At 40.9% G+C, this 20562-nt stretch overlaps 1 long non-coding RNA gene across 2 annotated transcripts; it reads left to right on the top strand.

Annotated features, from left to right (window-relative positions):
- The first annotated feature begins 4417 nt into the window (after nucleotides 1–4417).
- LOC109436493 (uncharacterized) lies at nucleotides 4418–19604 on the top strand. Of its 2 annotated transcripts, none has more exons than XR_002136118.2 (5): nucleotides 4418–5151; nucleotides 7113–7295; nucleotides 8044–8110; nucleotides 18061–18135; nucleotides 19377–19604. It is a non-coding gene; the product is annotated as an uncharacterized LOC109436493 (long non-coding RNA). The 2 variants fall into 2 exon arrangements; XR_002136119.2 differs by having other exon boundaries at nucleotides 4433–5151; nucleotides 7113–7255.
- The last annotated feature ends 958 nt before the right edge of the window (nucleotides 19605–20562 follow it).

Genomic DNA, 20562 nt, shown 5'->3' with positions numbered 1-20562 from the left:
ATTGTGTGTTGCTGTGTGACATCTCGTTGCCCATCACTGCCATGGGAAAAACATGTCCAAGTTAGCTCACTGGTAAAATGAAGGGGTAAGATATAAGGAAAAGGCCCAGATCAGATCCCAGCCTATTATCAGCTGACCTCCAACCAACCCATACATGTATGAATGAAACAAATGCTTATATTTATGTGTCACTAAGACTTTGTGGGGATTTTTTGTTCCACAACAATAGTTGACTGACACAGACCTCATGATCCAGGCCACAGCTGATTGATCCAGGAATGAGTAGCTGACCCATAGCCAGAGACCTTTGAGGTAACTTGAGGCAAGAGCTTTGCCCAGTAGAGGTACCCTCACTGAATGATGACTGATCAATGAATTAGATCTTTATTCTTGGGAAACTTGACTATGAGATTCATCAGAGGGAAGCGTGGCCCAAAACTGAGAGAAATGAGAAAGCAGGGAGTGAGCAAAAGCCACGAGACAACTGAAACCATAAATAAGCAGAAGCCATAAGACAGAGAATTGTGTAGAGAGAAGTTGTACGGAAACAGTGAAGGAGGAAGAAGCACAAGGACTGGGGAGTAGACGTAGAGAATCTGGATCCTGGGTGAGGCAGGTGACAAGAAGTTCAGCTGAATCAGCAGAAGTAATGTTGAGCTACCGTGGGCCTGGAGGGGGTTCAGCCATTGTCCCAATGGACAGAGAGTGGGGCCAAGACCAAGCCACACATTTGTTTACAAGTTCATCAACACTGAGTCTGAGCAATGGTATTGCTTTTTAGGATACATGAAGAGAAAAAAAACTTGTGTGTGTGGAGTGGTCCACAGGTATTCATTATGTTACATTTTATACAGTCTATATGCATGAAATCATGTTAAAAACATTATAGGGTTTCTGAAAATTATTCTCTAAACAAGGGAAGGGGCACATCATCCTGAAAACTAAGAGAAAGAAACAGAACTCTGGAGAAATATTTACTGTAGGATTTGAAGGGAATTTTCAGGAAGGTTTTCACTAGACCTCTCCTGGAAGTAGGAGCAGAGTACTTTAAGAAAGAAAAGGCTGGGGTGGCTGGTTAGCTCAGTTGGTTAGAACGTGGTGCCAATAACACCAAAGTTGCTGGTTTGATCCCCACATGGGCCACTGTGAGCTGTGCCCTCCTAAAAAAAGAAAGAGAGAGAGAGAGAGAGAGAGAGAGAGAGAGAGAGAGAGAGAGAGAGAGAAAGAAAGAAAGAAAAAAAAAGAAAGAAAAGGCTGAGGTGAAAAAGTGCCAGCATGTATGGGGGGGAGGGGGAGGAAGAATTACATAGAAATTCAAAATATACAAAGAGAATTAAAATCCACATCAGAAGCAATAAAGAACAGAACTAAAGCTGAGACAAAGTAAATGAGAGATATAGAGGACACACTTGAGAAAACTCTTGAATTCACAGGAAGAGGACCAAAGATTAGAAAAAAGCACCAGCAATTAAAACAGTACAAGAGAAGAGAATAGAGAAAACAGAGATGTCAGGTAAGGAAACCAGCTGTTCCCTAAGACAAGGATGGAACTAGTAGAAGTGATGCAACAGTTAACAAATCTGTCCTAGAAGAAGCTTCCCTGGGCATAGATCCGCTTGAGTTAGCAGGTTGGTCTACTAATTCAAGTAAAATATTTAAAATATCCCAGGTAAAATATTAAAAGTGAACTGAACCAAGATTCATCCTGACAAAATATGTGAATTAAAAGATATATCTCAGTAGAATTCAAAGGCTACCTAGAAAGGAACAAAAGTCTGTCTGGCCTGAGACTATTTTGCAGTATGAAACAGCAGAAGACAAATGAGCAACATCTACAGTTATGAAAGAAAAAAAAAAAAAGCTATGACTCAATTATTGTGTATGCATTTAAGTTACTTTTTGTGTGTGAAGAGCAACAGAATTGTATTTCTGAGAATACTTGGGTTTGGAAATACCACTGTCTCCTTCTTCTCCTTTTTTGTTTTTTATTTGTGTGTTTTTTAACTCGCTAAGAGATGAAGTAATATAAAAACTCCACAATGGGGAAGTCTTGGAATAACTATAAATAACTTTTATACATCTGGCTATGAAATTGAATGTGAGTTTCAAAAACTCCTTTTAAAGAGAAAATATATAATGTAAATTCTAAAAATTATATTAATAGTAGTAAAGATGTCAATCATTTTTTTGCCTGCCATGCCCAGAGTCCATTTTAAGGAAATTTATCAGGAAACCCAACTCTACCAAAACAAAAAGTGAATTTATTGGTTCAGGTAATCAAAATGTCCAAAGGCAGAACTAAGTTTCAGGCCTGATCCATGAAAAAATAATTGATATGCTGGACTTAATTAAAATTAAAAACTTCTGTTCTGTGAAAGACATTGTCAAGAGAATGAGAAGACAAGCCACAGACTGGGAGAAAATATTTGCAAAAGACATATCTTGATAAAGGATTATTATCCAAAACATACAAAGAACTCTTAAAACTTAACAGTAAGAAAAAAATAACAACCTCATTAAAATATTGTGCAAAAGAATTGAATAGACACGTCACCAAAGAAGATATATAGATGGCAAATAAGCATCTGGAAAGATGCTCAACATCATATTTCATTGGGGGAATTCAGATTTCCTTATACAAATGAGATACCATTATACGAGCATGCCTGTTAGAATGGCCAAAATCCAAAAACACTGACAAAAATCAAATACTAATGAAGATGTGGAACAACAGGAACTCTCATTCATCGCTGATGAAAATGAAAAATGGCACAACCACTTTGGAAGGTTTGGCAGTTTCTTATAAAACTAAACATACTCTTGCCATATGATGTAGCAATTGTGCTTCTAGGTGTTTACCCAAATGAGCTGAAAACTTATGTCTACACAAAAACCTTGCACACAGATGTTTATAGAAGCTTTGTTTTTGATTGCCAATAGTTAGAAGCAACCAAGATGTCCTTATTAGGTGAAGGGGAAATAAACTGTGGTACAGAACAGTTAATTTTAGACAATAAAATATTGTTCAACACTAAAAAGAAATGAGCTCTCAAATCATGAAAAGACAGAGTGGAAACTTAAATGCATTATTAGGTGAAAAGAAGCCAATCTGAAAAGGCTACACACTATGTGATTCCAACTATATGATATTCTTAAAAGGCAAAACTCTGGAGAGAGTAAAAAGGTCAGTGATTTCCAGGGGTTGGGGGCCTAGGGCAGGGATGAATGGGCAGAACACAGAGTCACTATACATTTGTCAAAACCCATAGAATGGGGGCGGCTGGATGGCTCAGTTGGTTAGAGTGTGAGCTCTCAACAACAAAGTTGCCAGGTCAATTCCCTCATGGGATGGTGGGCTGCGCCCCCTGCAACTAAGATTGAAGGACAATGGCTTGGAGCTGATGGGCCCTGGAGAAACACACTGTTCCCCAATATTCCCCAATAAAAAATTAAATTAAAAAAAACCATGGAACGTACAACACCAAGAGTGAACCCTAATGTAAACTATGGACTTTAGGTGATAATGATGTCCATGTAGGTTCATTGATAATAACAAATGTACCACTCTGGTAGGGGATGTTGATAGTGGAAGAGTCTGTGGGTGTGTGAGGCAGGGGGTATCCAGAACTCTTTGTACTGTCTACTCAATTTTGCTGTGACCCTAAAACTGCTCTAAAAAAGTCTATTTTTTAAAAAAAGTCTCCAACCTAAGAAAGTAGATTTTAAAAGTTCTTATCACAAGAAACAAAAATTATAATTATGTGAATTGATGGATGTTAACTAAACTTACTGTGGTATCATTTTGCAATATATACATATATCAAATCATTATGTTGTACACTTAAAACCTATGCAATATTATGTGTCAATTATAACTCAATGTAGGATGGATGTTGAGGAAAATTTGCCTTCATTGGATAATGTGAGCTTTTGTCTGTTTGCTTTTTGTTCCCTCACATGAGAGATCTCATGCGAGGTGATGGTTAAGTTTTGTCTGTTGACTCTTTGTTCTCTCATGTAAGAGATTACATGTGATTACCAATGAATACAAATTTTGAAGCTGAATTGTAGGGAAGATGTTGAAGAAAATTTGCCTTCATTGGTTGATGTGAGCTTTTGTCTGTTAGTTTTTAATCTGTTCATGTATGTGAGGTGATTTCTGTACTGTGATCAGGGGTTGAGTAAATTCCCCCTTTGGTCTCACTCTCCCGAGCAGGGGAGACATGAGATGAGGTTTTCTGTTTAGTCTCATTCTCTCAAGTAGAGAAGCTATGAGATGATGTTTGTTGTTCTGTCCATGTTGTGAAATGATGGTTAACTTAGGGTTAAAGAAATTCTTGATCGGGGGGTCGAGAGAATTTCCTTTTTGTTCTGTCTGTTTCGCCCACATCAGCAGATGAAGTGAAGAAGTAGCTAAGTTATATCAGGACGACGTGACAGGCACGTGCCAGGCTTTGGAAGACCTTGGGCTGATGGTCCCAAGCAGGAACAGTAGAAATTGCTTATCCGGATGAATTGGCCCTCTGGCCGGATGGGCAACATTCATATCAGTAACAGCCAGACCCTCCTGGAACTGGCCATTCCCCGAGGGGGAAGCAGGAACAAAGAACTTGACTCTAAGGTACATCTGAGAAAATATATAAGACTGACCTCAGTTGGCAGTGTAATTATTATTATTATTTCGTCATTTGGTCATTTGTCATTGGTGATTTTTCATCATTTTGAAGACTTCCAGCAACATGCAGCTCACAACACCAGGGGATATCCTGGCTTCCAGCCACTAACCCAGTGAGGGCGAGCTGGTTCCCGGCCTCTCCAGTGTTGTTCCCCACCGTTAGCCTTCTTGAGAACTTGTTAGCATCTTGAAAACTCGTATGCAGCTTGCAGCTTACAGCATCAGAAGACATCCTAACTTCTAACAACAATAATAGCAACGACAACAGCAACATTCTTCAGATTAACACCTTGAAAATTACATGCAGCTTGCAGCTTATAGCATTAGAGGACGCCTTGACTTCTAACAACAACAGCAGCAGCAGCATCCTTGGGAACTAACAAACAGTGGTGTGGGAGGCGCCTGAGTTTCTCTCAGCTACAGACCTGACAAGATTTTGGTTCATGACTTTTCCAGTGCTGTTCTCCCCCAGTTCGGTGAGCTTTTGACATCTACTGTAATAGTTACTATCCTATAAAGTTTATTATTGCTTTTGGATACTCCTTACTGATGTCGTTTGTATATTTAGCCAAGTGATCTTTGATCAATAGTAAACATATGTTGAGATCTCTTAAACTTATATGTATGTATACTCCTTTGACATGACATCGTTATCAATGTATATAGTTTAGTCTTAACCACCCTTATTTTCTGTCATTAGCACATTCTATTCATTGCCTTTGTCTTTTGCTATTGTATATTACTAAATAAATTGATTAGATATTGCTAAATAGGCTAATTAGCCCCATTCTAGCGTGTGTCCCTCTTCCATCTTTTCCCCACTCGTCATTACACTCAATTTTTTAAAAATCTCCAAAAAATTATGTTGTGTTTTAAAATTGAGACAAAAAGCTAATGATGTATTTAGGAAGTCACGGACACAAAATAGTGGGACAAAATTTGACATGAGCGAAGAGGTCAATTCTGTTGACCCCATCTGGTAAAAACAAGAAAGTACCAGCAATTTGGGAGAAAATCTTGGAGACAATAGTGGTACACTCCTGAGAAATGCTGTATCTATCGCCAGTGCCCTTGATGGCACGGAGGACAGTATTGTGTGGGAAAGCACAGACATTGATAACTCAGTCAGAAAGTGATTCAGAAGAGTCAAACCCTAAGAAACTTGGAATATTTTAACTAGCTTATTTTATTTAGAGTGTTCTTTTCCTGTATGTACCAGAATAATTTTTTAAAGGGTCTAAAAGCGCTTTTAATTAGCATAAAATAAAAACTTTAAGTGTTAAGAAAGCAGTGTGTTATAATTTCACTGGCAGCATTTTTTTCTTTGTGGTACATAAAAAAATAGTGTGTGTTACAATTGAAGGTGTATTAGATTTAGTGAATTCAGTACTGAGTACCCTCTCTTTATAGGCCCAGTTCTGGACCCAGTGGATGCAGCACTAAATTTGACAGGGTTCCTCCCTGTATTATAGTTCATATTATAGTTTGGGGAGACACGCAATCAACTAGGAATTAGAAACTTTACTAAATTTTATGAAGGAAATAAACAGGAGGATGTGATAGAGAGTGACTGGGAGGGTGGCCAATCTAGATTCAGTGGTTAGGGAGTCAGAACCACACTGACACATGGGCAAGAGGGGCCCCCACCTGGTTCTCTGCTTAGTTCAGTGCTTCTCACTTTACCTTCATACATATCTCCTGGGGATCTGTTAGGAGCAGATTAGAATTCAGGAGGGCTGAGAAGGGACCAGAGAGGATGCATTTCTAACACGCTCCCAGCTGATAGCTGATGCTCCTGTTCTAAGGACTGCACTATGGGTAGCAAGGCTGTGGGGAGCCCTGCATATCACAAATACTGAAACGCAAAGTCCTTTCCCCCTCTTTTGGCCTTGGTAGGAAGTTTTGGAAAGTTCAGTAACTGACTGAGCAAATAGGAATTATGAGAGAGCAGTGTGTCAACTGAAGTGGATGGGAGGCTGAGTCTGCAGGTGTGTGTGTGTGTGTCAGTGGGTGGGTCTCATCTACCACATAGGGGTCTAAGCAGCATCAGCTCACCCTGCCCAACTGTTCTAGGTTAACCCTCAGGCTTGCAGGTGGCAGTTGTTATTCAAGGAAGAGTTTGGCTCCGTTAGCCTCTGGACTGTGAGGAGGTGAGCAGGCTATGATGTGACTGTGGGCCAGGCCTTGGGCATAGCTTGATCAAAATACATTAAAATATTCAGATTTATGGTATGTGTGGGTCTCCGTTTGAGCCACTATCCTGGGCCTTACAAATGGTATTAGTGGGCCTGCAGGATAACAATAACAACAAACATAATAATAATGGCTAACCTGTATGCCAGGCTCTGTTCTAAGTATTTAACCTGTATTAACTCCCATAATTCTCATAACAAACCTATGAGGAATGGGAATGATTATTTTCATCCCTGTTTTGCAGATGAGGAAACTGGAAGTGCCTAGATACAAATCCAGGCAGTTTGGCTCCAGGATCTGTGCTCTTGACCATGACGCTCTGCTGCCTCCACTTAGGAGGGGAGCCTCTTAGAGGAGGCCCGAAAACCAGGAGGAGAGAGCCATGTGGTGAGCTGGAGGCAGAGCATGTTCTGGGTTGAGAGAATAGGTAAAGGCTCTGGGAGAGAAGAGTTGCATTAAGGGACTAAGAGGAAGCCAGTGTGATTAGGGTGGGGGAGAGAGGTCCAAGATGAGGGCAGAGGGGTAGGCAAGGGTTAGATCATACAGAGCCTTTTGAAACTTTTGGGGGGTTTTAAACAAGGGAGTGACATGATTTTATTTATTTTTTAAAAGACTGTTCTGGTAGTATCTAGAGAGTGGATTGTAGAGGGGAAGGGTAGAAGCAGGGAGACCAGGTGTTAGGGACTATCACAGTGGTTCAGGTGAGAAATTATGTAGGTGTGGACCAGGGGGATGTGTAGGGAGGGCACTGGGTTACTGATACATTGAATGTGGAGGTAATGGAAAGAAAAAAGGAAACCAACGATGGTTTCTAAATCTTGGGCTTGGGTAACTGATTGAACAGTGATTTTGTTTCCTGAAGTGAGGAAGTCAAAAGCATGGAAGTGAAAAATGTGAAGGGAGACCCAGGGATAAGAAAGAAGCTTTTTAGAGCACCCTGTGAATTGTCATTAAGGCTATTTTGTAATGTAACCTTGGGTGGCGGTGGGGGTGGAATGCTCTCCTAGCACGGGAAGGCCTGGGTTATCATCTCCGAGAAGGTCCAAATGAGGACCAGATGGAGTCTTTAGAAGGGAAGTAATTCTCAGGTGATGAAGAGTGTTTGAATTCAGATTTTTCAGTAGAAAACTTGTGAATATAACCCCTCAACATTTCTCTCCTCTTCCCTGTCACAGCTGAGACCAATGGAGACCATGGGACCAGAGCTGACTGTCCCCCCTCACATTTTACTATATGTTTGTGGTGAGTAGATACTGAGATACCAGGAGCGGGGGTGAGGGGGAATGAATGCATTTGACTGTAATATTTGCAAGGTCCAACAAGGTATGGAAATAGGTTTTTTCCATAGGCAGGAAGGGGTTGTGTTTCCCAACTCAGCAGGATTAAGAGAGGATTATAGGCAAAGGTGGAGAATCAGGAATAGGGAACCATCTATGATTATCTACGAGTGAGTCACAATATTGGCTGCGGTGCAAGGAACAAAGTTGCTAGAGCAGGACTCCTTGCTCAGTGTCTCTCCTCATTACCCCCAGGAGAAGATATCTAAACATTGCAGTCAAGACTGCTTAATTCCTTATTAATGTAGTGTATATTCACTTCAGGAGGGGCTAGCAAGGAGGAATCCTGAGCATGGGAGGGCACTCTCTGGTCAATGTCATCTAAGAGGTGTTAGTCACTATGTCCTCATTAGGGACCACCAAGTATCAAGGAAGAACTACCAGCAAATGGTAGCCCAGCAGGGAGCGCATGATGCTCTGTTCTCTCCATAGTTTCCTCTCTAGGGTGTCATTAGAGACACCCTGCGGGAAGATGAGAGGGGGCTTGCCACATGGTCCCTTTTCTTTGAGATATTTTGGGTGATGTATTAGTTTACTAGGGCTGCCACAATATGGACTGGGTGGCTTAAACAAAAGAAATATATTCTCACAGTTCTGGAGGCCAGAAGGCCGAGATTGAGATGTCAGCAGGGTTGGTTTCTTCAGCTTATAGATAGAGAGCTTCCTTCTCCTTGTGTCTTCACGTGATCTTCCCTCTGTACATGTCTGTGTTCAAATTTCCTCTTTTTCTAAGGACACCAGTCATTTTGGATTAGGGCCCACTGTACTGACCTCCCTTTAGTTTATTTAAAGGCCTTATCTCCAAATACAGTCACATTCTGAGGTATTAGGGGTTAGGACTTCAACATAGGAATTTTGGGGAGCCACAGCTGAGCCCACAATAGGTGGATAAATCTTCCTTACAACCATAGGGCCAGATTAGAACTATAATAATCTATATCTGTACCCCCCTAATTTAATCAATATTATCTGAGGAGGGGAAAAAGGGATATGCCTAACTTCTGGATTTAATTGGGTAGATTCATAGCATGTTGTTTTATTCTTGACTCCAAGTCAGGAAATACAAGTTAGGTATAGTTTTGAAAATGTTAAAGGAAAACATTGGAGAAATTGAAAGATGGGGTATATGTCTTCCAAACACCAAAGAAGATAAAATGGAAGAAAACAATCCACATAGCAGAAGATAAAGCATCAAGGAAGCATAAAACACAGAAAGCATAAAATAAGATGACTAATTATATTAAATATATGATTCAGAACAATTCATGTAAATATTTTAAACTCTATGAAAAAATTAAAGTTTTCAGATTGAGCTAATCAGCAAAATTCGGTTAACATTGGTTGCCTCAGAAGAGGGGAATGGGGTGATGGGAGAAAAGACAGGAAGGGAAATTACTTTTCACTTTGTATCTTTTGAATTTCATTATTATGTGTTATTTAAAAAAAAAGAATGCATAATAAAATTAAACCATATTGTATAGATAATGTTTTGTTAAACAATCACTTTATATTGACATAGAGTATATTTACAGTGGTGATATAACAGCCATAAACCTTCAGGTAGTAAATCATATTGTATTAAAATATGTGAAGCCAAAACAGTTATAAATACACAGGGAAACTCTCAGAAATATAATAGTAGTGGGAAATTATAACATAACTCATCTGTCTTTGGCAGATGAAATAAGAAAAAATATACAGAGATATTGAGAATCTAAATGAGAATAAGGTTGATTGATTAATTAGCCAGTCATTCAACAAATATTTATTGAATGTCTGTGATGTGTGCCAGGCCCTTTTGGTGGATACCAGGAATACAGCAGTGACCATAAAGTCTCCCTCCTAGAGCTTGCATTCAAATGATATTTGTTAAACTTTGTATCTCATAAATGGAGAACACACCTTTTTCAATGCCAATAACACATTTACAAATATTGGTCCAATATTAGGCTCTAAAAGAAATACCAAATTCCCCAAACCTGAAATTGCACTGGTCACATTCTCTGACCACAATACAATAAACCAGAAATTCACAAATGTTTAAGTAACAAAACCCAACCTCTTAAAACCCCCAAAACAGTCCTAAATAATTCTTCGATCGACAAGAACATCCAAATTGCAAACGTAGATGATTATAAGCAGACAATGAGAATGTATCCTGGCAGAACTTGAAAAATGGGCATAAATAACACCAGATTATTGAGTACTTAATGATTAGCCAGGCTTGGTGTTAGAGAGTTAGCATATATTACCCTATATAATTCTCACAACAGGCATAGCTTAGTGGCCCTGTTACAAAGTAGGCACTCAGTGAATACTTGCTGAGTGAGTGTATGAGGCCCAGACAGATGAACTAACCTCCTTAAGACCACCCAGCTAAAACTAGTCAATCTGGGACTTGTAATCAGGCCTGTCAAACTCTAATTCCTGTGCTTGTCATTGCTGTGCTGCGCGATCAACACAACTGATAAAATATGCAGAGGGAAGAGCTGATATTTAAGCTGGCTTTAGACAAAACCAGTTTTTCAAGGCTTTTTGCATATCTGCTTGTTATTTCTCTCTTTCTTCCCTTTTTCCTTTTCTTTCTTTCATACAACAAAGATTTATTTTATTCTATTTTTTAAATTTTTTTATTGGGGAATATTGGGAAACAATGTGTTTTTCCAGGACCCATCAGCTCCTTGTCAAGACGTTGTTTTCATTCTAGTTGTGGAGGGCGCAGCTCACTGGCCCATGTGGGAATCTAACCGGTGAGCTTGGTGTTATGAGCACCGTGCTCTAACCACTGAGCAAACCTACCACCCCAAAGATTTACTGAGTACTTACTTTATACCAGGCATTGTTCAACATGCTGGGGATTCAGTTAGGAGAGGATGACAAATAAATAAACAAATCAATACACAACTTTAGGTGGTAATAAGTGTTATGAAGACAAAACAAAGTAAGAAGATAGACTTACAGATATTGAGGTCTATTTTAGCTCAGGAGGTCAGGGAAGGTGTTTCTGAGGAGTGACATTCAGGAAGTGAGATTTAAGAGGAAGAGTGTTTCAGTGAAGGCAATAGCAAGTGCAAAGGCTGAGGGAATGAGCTTGGCCTGCTGTAGGCTCACAAAGAATGACTGAGTGGTTAGAGCATGGTGAGTGAGAACAAAAGAGTGGAGAGGTGATGTAGGGCTCTAATCCATATTGGTCATGCTAAGAGTTTGAGTGTTGTCATAGTTGTCATGGGGAAGCCAACTGGAGAGAGTTTGGAGCAGTGGTTGACATGATCTGGCATACTGTTATCTTTTGTTATGAGGAGAATGGATCATAGAAGGGCAAGACAGAAGTTGGGAGATCAGTAAGGAGGTTATTGCAGCAGCTGAGGTGAGGGATAGTGGTAGCGACGGTGAAGAGTGATCAGATAGGAGATACAGTTTGAAGATAGAGACGTTGAGACCTGCTGAGGGTCTGCATGTACGGGCAAACCCTAAGATTTGGACCCAGTGATGGCATGAGGAACCATCATGTTCCTCATTTATGAACATGAGGAACACAGGGAAGATGGCGTATGAGGCAGGAGTGGGAGAGTGAGTGTAGTCAGAGAAAAGGGTAGACATAGAGAAACTGGTAAGAGGAGAAGCCAGCAAGTAATCCCCTGGCAAGGTAGGAGGAAACCCAGGAGAGTGTGCTGTTCTCCAGGCCAAGATAGTATTTCAGGGAGGAAGTGACAACTTCATTAAACACTGCTAAGAGGGTGAGTACTGTCTGTGTGATTTGCTATTATCTCAACAAAGGTGCTTTCATTGGAGTGGTGAGGATGTGAACGGGGAAGAAAGGATGTCTAGACATTTGAGGAACACATTCAACACAAAAGACCTAAAAACAATAGAAAAAAAAAGGAACTTGCAGGGAATAGACGTAAGAATCACTGGCGGAAAGATGAGGAAGTTCTTCTCTGGTTATTTCTCTTTTCTCTATAAAATAAAAATTAAGATCATTAGCTGAGGATGGGAGGCGGTTGCCATTTGAGGAGAGAAGGGGTATGAAGTCATCATGTCAGAGAGTAGGAAAGAGAATTGCATAGGGACACAGTGGGATTGTTGGGCAGTACTAAGAGCCTACTTGTGACTTCTCATTATAAATTCAAAGTGAGATCTGTCAGCATAGTTGTTTATCTCCAGCTATGCTCAGTAGCTCAAGGAAAGTCTCATTGTTTGTAAGTTTGGTTTAATCATGCTTTCAGTTTTGCAAGTAAGATGGAGGGAGAAGGACAAGAGAATTAAGAGTGTGTGCAAAGGAATGATTATAGTAATGAACAATTGGATCTAAACTGGCTGAGATGGAATGTGAAGACATGAAGAGGGTGTGGACAATAAACATGTGGACTGGTCAATGGACTAAAGAGCCTGAAGCGTTGAAGGATTGTTGAACTGAGGGTACCAGAGCGTAGACTGGAAAGATGGATGCTTGAAATCAGGATATTGGAAATGGTGCAGTTACTGATAATAACAGGGTACTAGGGTTTGGCTGTGGGAGTATGTGGCTGAGGTGAGGTGGAAGAGATTATACTAGATTGCAGAGGACAAGGCACTGAGAAGTTGGGGTGTTGGATGGGTTGTCTAAGTGGGTTGTCTTAGACTACATGAATGAAATGATTAATGGAGAAGTCAACATAAGCCAAATGTTTAAGCCTTTGATGAAGTTGGTTGATGGTGAAAAGTGATTGCAACAAGGATGGGTAATGGGTGGTATATTGTCTATTGGCATGTGCTTCAAAGAGGCTGAGGTTTTGAAGGGAAGAGAAAGCTTTCGGAAACAGCAAAGTGAGTAAGAAAGACACGTGCCTCACCTCAGGGTATGTGGAGTGTGGGAGAAAAAAACTACCTCCTCAAAGGTTTGCCAGGGAGCAGTGACTTCAGAGGACAGCCAAGTTTTTATGAGAGCAAGAAGACAAAGGGAAACTGAGAGAAGAGGTGATGATTTGGGGATTTTGTTCCAGAGGGTCCAGTGAAAGGATTTGGGGCAGTGTGGGGAAGAAGTAGGAGACTGAACCCAAGAGCGAGGGAACAATGTCATTTGGGAATAAGTCAACATGACAATGGATGCCCTGGCAACTGTAGACTTCTGGCAAGGGTGCCTCCAATGAATAGGAATGTAAGGCATGCTCTTCTCTTTGTGAAAGGCAAGAAGTTAGTATTAGTTATAGTCTCTGTTTTGGGATTGGTCTCATAGGCAGTTTGCAATGATAAAAAATAACAACATATAACATCTATTAAACTATGCTGAAGACTCTTCTAAGCTTTTACATTTATTCATTTCCTTCATCCTCACAACAACCTTATTACTATCCCCATTTTACAGGTAGGGAATAGACACAGAGGTTGGATAACTTTCCCAAAGTCATGAAGCTAGTAAGTGGGGAGCCTGGATTTAGACTCAGGCTGTCTGACCCCGTAGGCCTTGTCTTTTTTCTTTTTTTTTTTAATTTTAAGAGTATATTTTATTTAACCTAATGCATCTACAATGTTATAATTTCAACATGTAATCAATATAAAAGTTATTAGTGGGATATTTTACATTCTTTTCTTCATATTAAGTCTTCAAAATCTGGTTTTTATTTTACACTTGAGTCACATCTCATATCAGACTTGCCACATTTCTTGTGTTCAATAGCCACAAGTGACTGATGGTACTGTATTCATTTCTAAGCCTTGGCTTTCATCATTCTACTTCTCATTGTAGTGGTGAGATGGGCAGTGTCAGGACAGGGAAGTAGTCATCTTACCAGGAGCTCATGAATCTATCTCTGTGGGTCTCCCTTCAATCCTTCCATGTATTTCAAAGAAAACTTGACAGAAGTGTTTCTGATTGCCCATCCAATCATCAAGGAAAAAAGGGCTTTCATAATAAGTCTTTCTTATTTGTCCTGGGAAATTGGGTCATTTTCCAAGAAGCAGTATGGTACAGAGGTTAAAGCACCTATTCAGGAGCCAGATTACCTGGGTTTATTTCCAGGCTACCCTACTTAGTCTTGGTTAAGTTGCTTATCTCCCTGTGCCTTGGTTTTCTCATCTGTAAAATAGTAGTAGAAATAGTAGTAGTAGTAGTAGTAGTTGTAGTAGTAATGCCTAACCTGTAGGTTTATTGTGAGGATTGAAGTGAGATACATATACATATATAAAGTGCTTAAAACAGTCTGGCACAGAGTAAGCACTGTATGCATATTTGCTCTTTGTACTTTCCATACTTATGTCAACTGAGTGAATCTCAGAAGAGTTTCTCCAGGGTTCTGGATCTGAATCAGCTTGGGTTCAGACCAGATTTGTCTAAATCCATAACCCATGGCTTACCTCTCAGCAACTGATTCAACAATTAGAAAATCAGCAAGGATATAGAAGAACTCAACACCATCAACCAACAGGATATAGTGGATACTTATAGATCACTTTACCCAACAATAGCAGAATGCACGTTCTTTTTAAACACCCACAGAACATATACGAAGATAGACTGTACACTGGGCTATAAAACAAACCTCAACATATTTAAAAGAATTGAAATCATGCAAAGTGTGTCCTCTGACCACAATGGACTCAAACTAGAAATCATTAACAGAAAGTTAACAGGAAAGTCTCCTAACACTTGGAAACTAAACAAAACTCATGGCCTCATTAGCATGTGGGTACTAACAGGGCCATAAATGGTAACAGCCTATGGCTTTCTGGCTCTTGTCTCACCTGTGTAATGCTCCTAATATGAAAGTGAAAGCTTCCATACCTGCCAGTCATCATGTGCTGGGGCCATTCTTTTGTTGGAGTCTCAGTGCCCCCAATGTTACACTTAGAGAACACTTTCTGTATTTTTGCCTCCAATTAGCCTTCCTCTCACGTACCTCCCTTTCACTTACCTTCCCAAGAAGTGGAAGCCCCTTCTGAGTTTGACTTTGTGTCCTGGGATCCAGGTGCTATGCTCTATGTGTCTGGTGGCTTTACAGTGGCTTTGTTGGCCTTTGCCTATGGTTCCTCTCTTTCAGGCTCAGATCTGAGTCCATAAGGCTGGGTTGGGACTAGCACCCCACACAGACTCATGTTGCCTTCCTCATCCCACACTTCTACCTGAGTACCTACAAACTGCCTTTCTCCTGTCTTCACCAGAAAAGCATCTCCATGCAAAGCATCTCAGGCAAATCAACTCCCACCCACCAGGCAGTCCCAGACTATCTTGGATTTCGGTTTGGTTCCAAGTGGGACAGCTACTTCCTCCTTCATTTATAATAGAGAAAAGTTAAGAACGGCCTAAATGTCCCGATTGGGCATGCTACATTTATAAAATAAAGTAATATATAGCCATCCATGAAAAGAGACAGGGGTTACTTCTTTACCTTGATCTTACCTGACCTAAGCAGCATCTGACACAGCTGACCACCCTTTCTTTTGTTTCTGAACTCTCCTGGCTTTCCTGCTACCCTCAGGATTTCTCCTTCTCCTTCCTCGCTCCCTTCCTCTGACCATCCTGGTATTTTGGCTTTCACCAGGATTCTGGTTTTAAGGCCTCTTCTCATTCTCTCCAGGTGCTCTCATTCACTCTCCTCGTTGTGTTCCATCTCATAGATCAACAGAATCTCCACCAGGAGGCCCCACAAACATCTCACACTGAACAAATTACATCCTGAATTTATTACCTTTCCCACGCCCTTCCAACTACTGTACCTTCACTCCTCTTTCCACTGTGGGCAGATGGCACTTGTTCTATCTAGTTGCCCTAGCTAGGAACCAGGGAGTCATCCTTCATTTCTCAGCTCCTGCCCTGCCCTCCCCTTGCCCCAATATCTATTCATTGATCACCACTTGTTATTTCTACCTTCTCATTAGCTCTGGAATCCATTTTTACTCCAACATCAAGGCACCATCACCTCTTGCCTGTATTATTATTACCAAAACCTCCTAGCTGATCTGTTTCCTCAAGTCTTACCCTCTCATAGTCTATTTCCTTCACCCCACCCCAGTAGAGCAGGAATTTCTTTCTAAAATTCCTTTAGTAAATGCTGAGTGGCTATTATATCCTAGGTATTGTGCTAGGACATAGTTATAAACAAGGCAGACAAGGTCTTCCCTTTCATGGAATTTACTTTTTAGTGTGTTGAAAGGGGAGGGAGTAATAAACACAAGTAAATGAATGAGATAAAATAACTGTGCCAAGTGCTCAAAGAAAATAAAAGAGGCCGGCCCGGTGGCTCCGGCAGTTGGAGCTCCGTGCTCCTGACTCCGAAGGCTGCCAGTTCAGTTCCCACATGGGCCAGTGGGCTCTTGGCCACAAGGTTGCCAGTTCGATTCCTCGAGTCCCGCAAGGGATGGTGGGCTCTGCCCCCTGCAACTAAGATTGAACAGGGCACCTTGAGCTGAGCTGCCGCTGAGCTCCCGGATGGTTCAGTTGGTTGGAATGTGGGCTCTCCACCACAAGGTTGCCAACTGGATTCCTCGAATCCCGCAAGGGATGGTGGGCTGCGCCCCCTGCAACTAGCGGCGGAGACTGGACCTGGAGCTGAGCTGCGCCCTCCAGGGCTAGCACTGAAAGGACAACAACATGAAGCTGAACTAGGATTGAAGGGACAACAACTTGACTTGGGGAAAAAAAAGTCCTGGAAGTGCACACTGTTCCCCAGTGAAGTCCTGTTCTCCTTCCCCAATCAAATCTTTAAAAAAACAAAAAAAGAAAAAGAAAAAGAAAGAAAAAAAGAAAAGAAAAGAGTAATGTGATAGAGAGTGATGGGGGTAAGGGAGTCCCTCATTTCATTCTAAACTCTAATCGTACTGAACTTCTTGTAGTTTTTTCCCAGAGCCTTGCTCACTTTTGCCCCAGGGCCTTTTGCACATGCCATTATTCTTTTTATTCTCTTCTTTCTTTTCTTTTTTACCTGGCTAAGTTGTTCTTCAGGTCACTGCTTAGATGTCATTTCTTCCAGGAAGCCCTCCCTGACACTGTAGAGGTGTCTTAAATGCCTCCTCTATGTCTGTAAGAGTCTGTAACTCTTATTATCACACCAATCACATTGTGCTGTGGTTTTCTTTTCTTTTCTTTTTTGTTGGGTAACAGCGTGATTTTCCAGGGCCCATCAGCTCCAAGTCAAGTCATTGTCCTTCAGTCTAGTTGTGGAGGGCACAGTTGAGCTCCAAGTCCAGTCATCGTTTTAAATCTAGTTGCAGGGGGTACAGCCCACCATTCCATAGCGGGAATTGAACCAGCAACCTTGTTGTTAAGTGCTCGCGCTCTAAACAACTGAGCCATCCAGCCGCCCCTGTACTGTGGTTTTCCTGTTACTTCTCTGTTTCTTCCAAGCCTCCCTCCAATTGGTGACTTTCAGATGTTTTGACCATGGCCTACAGTAAGAAATAAATTTTATATTATGATGCAACATATATACACACATATCAGCATATATTGTACATACAAGAGAAACAAATATTTCAACAAAATGATATTTACTCTTACTACATGTGATATACCTAATATTTTTATTCTATTCTATTTCATTTTAAAAAGTAATGCTATTTAAGGCCCACTAAATTGACTTCATGACCCACACAAAATCTCATTAACCTGCATTTTGAAAATCTTGCCTTAGACCAGGGGTCAGCAAACTTTTTCTCTGAAGGGCCTATTAGTATTAATAAATATTTTAGGCTTTGCAGGCCATATGGTTTCTGTCACAAGTATAGTGCTCAAACCCTGCAGTTTATATCATGAAAGTAGCCACAGATAAAATACACAAAAAGATGGTTGTGGGTCTATTTCAATACACATTTATGAACACTGCGATTTGAATTTCACATAATTTTCACATCATGAAATATTCTTCTTTTGATTTTGTTTAGCTTGCAGGCCATGTGGAAACAGGCAGGGGACTGGAATTGGCCAGAGGCCATAGTTACGGACCCCTGCTATGGACTGTAAGTAAGCTTCATGGAGGTAGGGACCGTTATCTGAATTAAACATTTTTATTACAAACGTACTATGTGTTCATGGAGGGAAAATGAGCAGTACAGCTAAACAAAATGAGTAAACACATTTTTAGTAATCCCGCTCCTCGGGGAGAATCATATCCTTTCATACTTTTATGCAGTAGATGGCAGGAATTTAGGGAAAGGTTATTTTTCTGGCCAAGCGAGTGGTGAAAAGTTTCATTTCCCCTCTGTCCACCAGGGACCTAGATTTCCCTTTTATGGCTGTAGGGAATTTACAAGGCTACCGGAGGACTTAGCAGGGGCTCTACCCTCATCTAGGGGGTCAAGAAAGTCCTCCCTCTTTAAGGAAGTGACAGGAAGCTGCGAAAGCATTAGTTGAGCAAAATGGGAAGTTCCACAATGAGAGAATGTTGTGTATTCATTTAGTGGCGTCTGGCTGGAGGGCAGAGCGGGGGCGGGAAGTGACATGAGATCAGCCTGTGGAGGTTGGCAGGGACCACATTAAAAGAGCCTTGTCATCTAGATCTAACTACCAGTTTACAGGAACTAAAGATGATAAATGAACAAATTAAAAAACACTCCGAGGAAGTAATCAGTGTTCCATAATGAGGAACACTCTCTAGGACAAACAATTCAATTTCTTATTGAATCAGTGGCATACAAAAGAAAAGGGAGATTGGTTAGGACAGAATGGCAACTTCTAAGCTCCTTACATGTGGAACCATAAACTGATGTCCCCCATTTCAATTTTTAATAAAATTTTGCCACTGAAAAAAGAAAGGAAGGAAGAAAGAAAGGAAGGAAGGAAGGAAGGAAGGAAGAAAAGGGAGATTGGTCTGTTATAGAATAAAAGCGACTTAAGAGACAAAACAACCAAAAGTCATATGTAGATCTTGTTTATTTGTTGATTGGAACAAACCAGCTGTAAAAGACTTCTTTGAGAAATTGAAGAAATTTAAATATGAACTAGGTATTATAAGATATTAAAGAATAATGATTAATTTTACTGGGTATGATAATGGCATGGTGGTTCTGAAGCAGGGCCCAGGTGGCCCCCCTGTACTCAGAATACCTCTGGGATGCCCTGCCCCCATCCAGGTAGGCTTCACACCCCTGTAGCTGAGCTCAGAATGCCTCAGGGATGCCGTGTTCCCTCTCCTTATCTTAGAAGATCACCCTTGTAGATGTTTGCTAATTATAAACTCTATTGCTTAACATTTTCCCAGGTTACTCCCCCACTGTTCCCGGACCACTGGTGCCACAAGAGATCCAACGACAGAGGGAGGCATCATGAAAGGAGAACAGACCTGCGGGATGTCATGCAGCCTCTGGGAGAGTACCTTGATTTTCCCTTAAATACCCCCAGCCGGTCTGAGAATGTAGAACAGTTTTTCTAACCCGCTGCCTTCTTGGACCACCAGTGCTCTGATAATAAACACTTATTCCACGGCCCAGCTCCTGTGTCAGTCTATTGGCTGAGCGGCGCAGGCAACACGAGCCCCGGACTCATTTGGCCTCTGGTTACAGTTATATATTTTTTAAAAGCCCTTATTAGTTATAGATGCACATAAGTGAGAGGGCTGTTGTCTGGGGCGTGCTTTAAAACACTCTGGGAAAAAGCTGGGAGTGTGTGATATTGTCATATTATAAAAATACATATTTGGTCTTCGTCCCAGTTTCCTGGCACAAGTGCTTCTAAAACCCTTGGAGTATCTTAAGTGATAGGGATGAGAGGAGTATCTTTTGTTATTCATAATAAGACCCTTTCAACCCTACCTGCCTTTATGCTAATGAGGGGACTCCTAGTGAGGCCCTAGATAGCTTCAGGAATATGTCTCAGGAATAACCTCCTGTGTGTCTGGATTGTTTACGGCCAGCTGTGATTATTTAATAGGGATCTGTAGGTCCTGTATTAACCCAAACATGCCCTTCTACCCTGCAGCATTTAACACCAAAGCTATTGCTCCTAAATTAGTCCATTTTAGTAAAGGTTCTTCAGGAAGCTGATGATACTAAATGAAGCAGCTCCTTCACACTATATCTCCTGGTTTCAGTGCTTTCTTGGTTTTGCCCTCCTCCCACGTTGACTACCTCCTTGGTGACCAAAGACCTTAGAGGTACTTTCTGTTGTCCCGGCATCATGTTTCATTTTGTGGACAGCTTTGAGGCTAGTGGCCAAAGCTTAGACTGATCAAAATCTGAACTTAGTCTAGTATCAAAATCCAAACCAGAACTATTTTTTAATTGCATTTTAGTTATTACAGATAATAACCAAGGGGTTGGTTGTATGTTTCACTTCTTTCTTAGTAGTTTGCATTTCCTTACCAGTGAACCGACTCCTGGGAGTTGGATCCAATTCCAAATTACATTTGTAACTTTTATTTGCAGTAACTGATTGCAGCACAACTGCTG

The sequence above is a fragment of the Rhinolophus sinicus genome, linkage group LG15 (genome assembly GCF_036562045.2).
Source record: "Rhinolophus sinicus isolate RSC01 linkage group LG15, ASM3656204v1, whole genome shotgun sequence".
NCBI lineage: Eukaryota > Metazoa > Chordata > Mammalia > Chiroptera > Rhinolophidae > Rhinolophus > Rhinolophus sinicus.
This window is presented reverse-complemented; position numbering and strand designations above follow the sequence as displayed.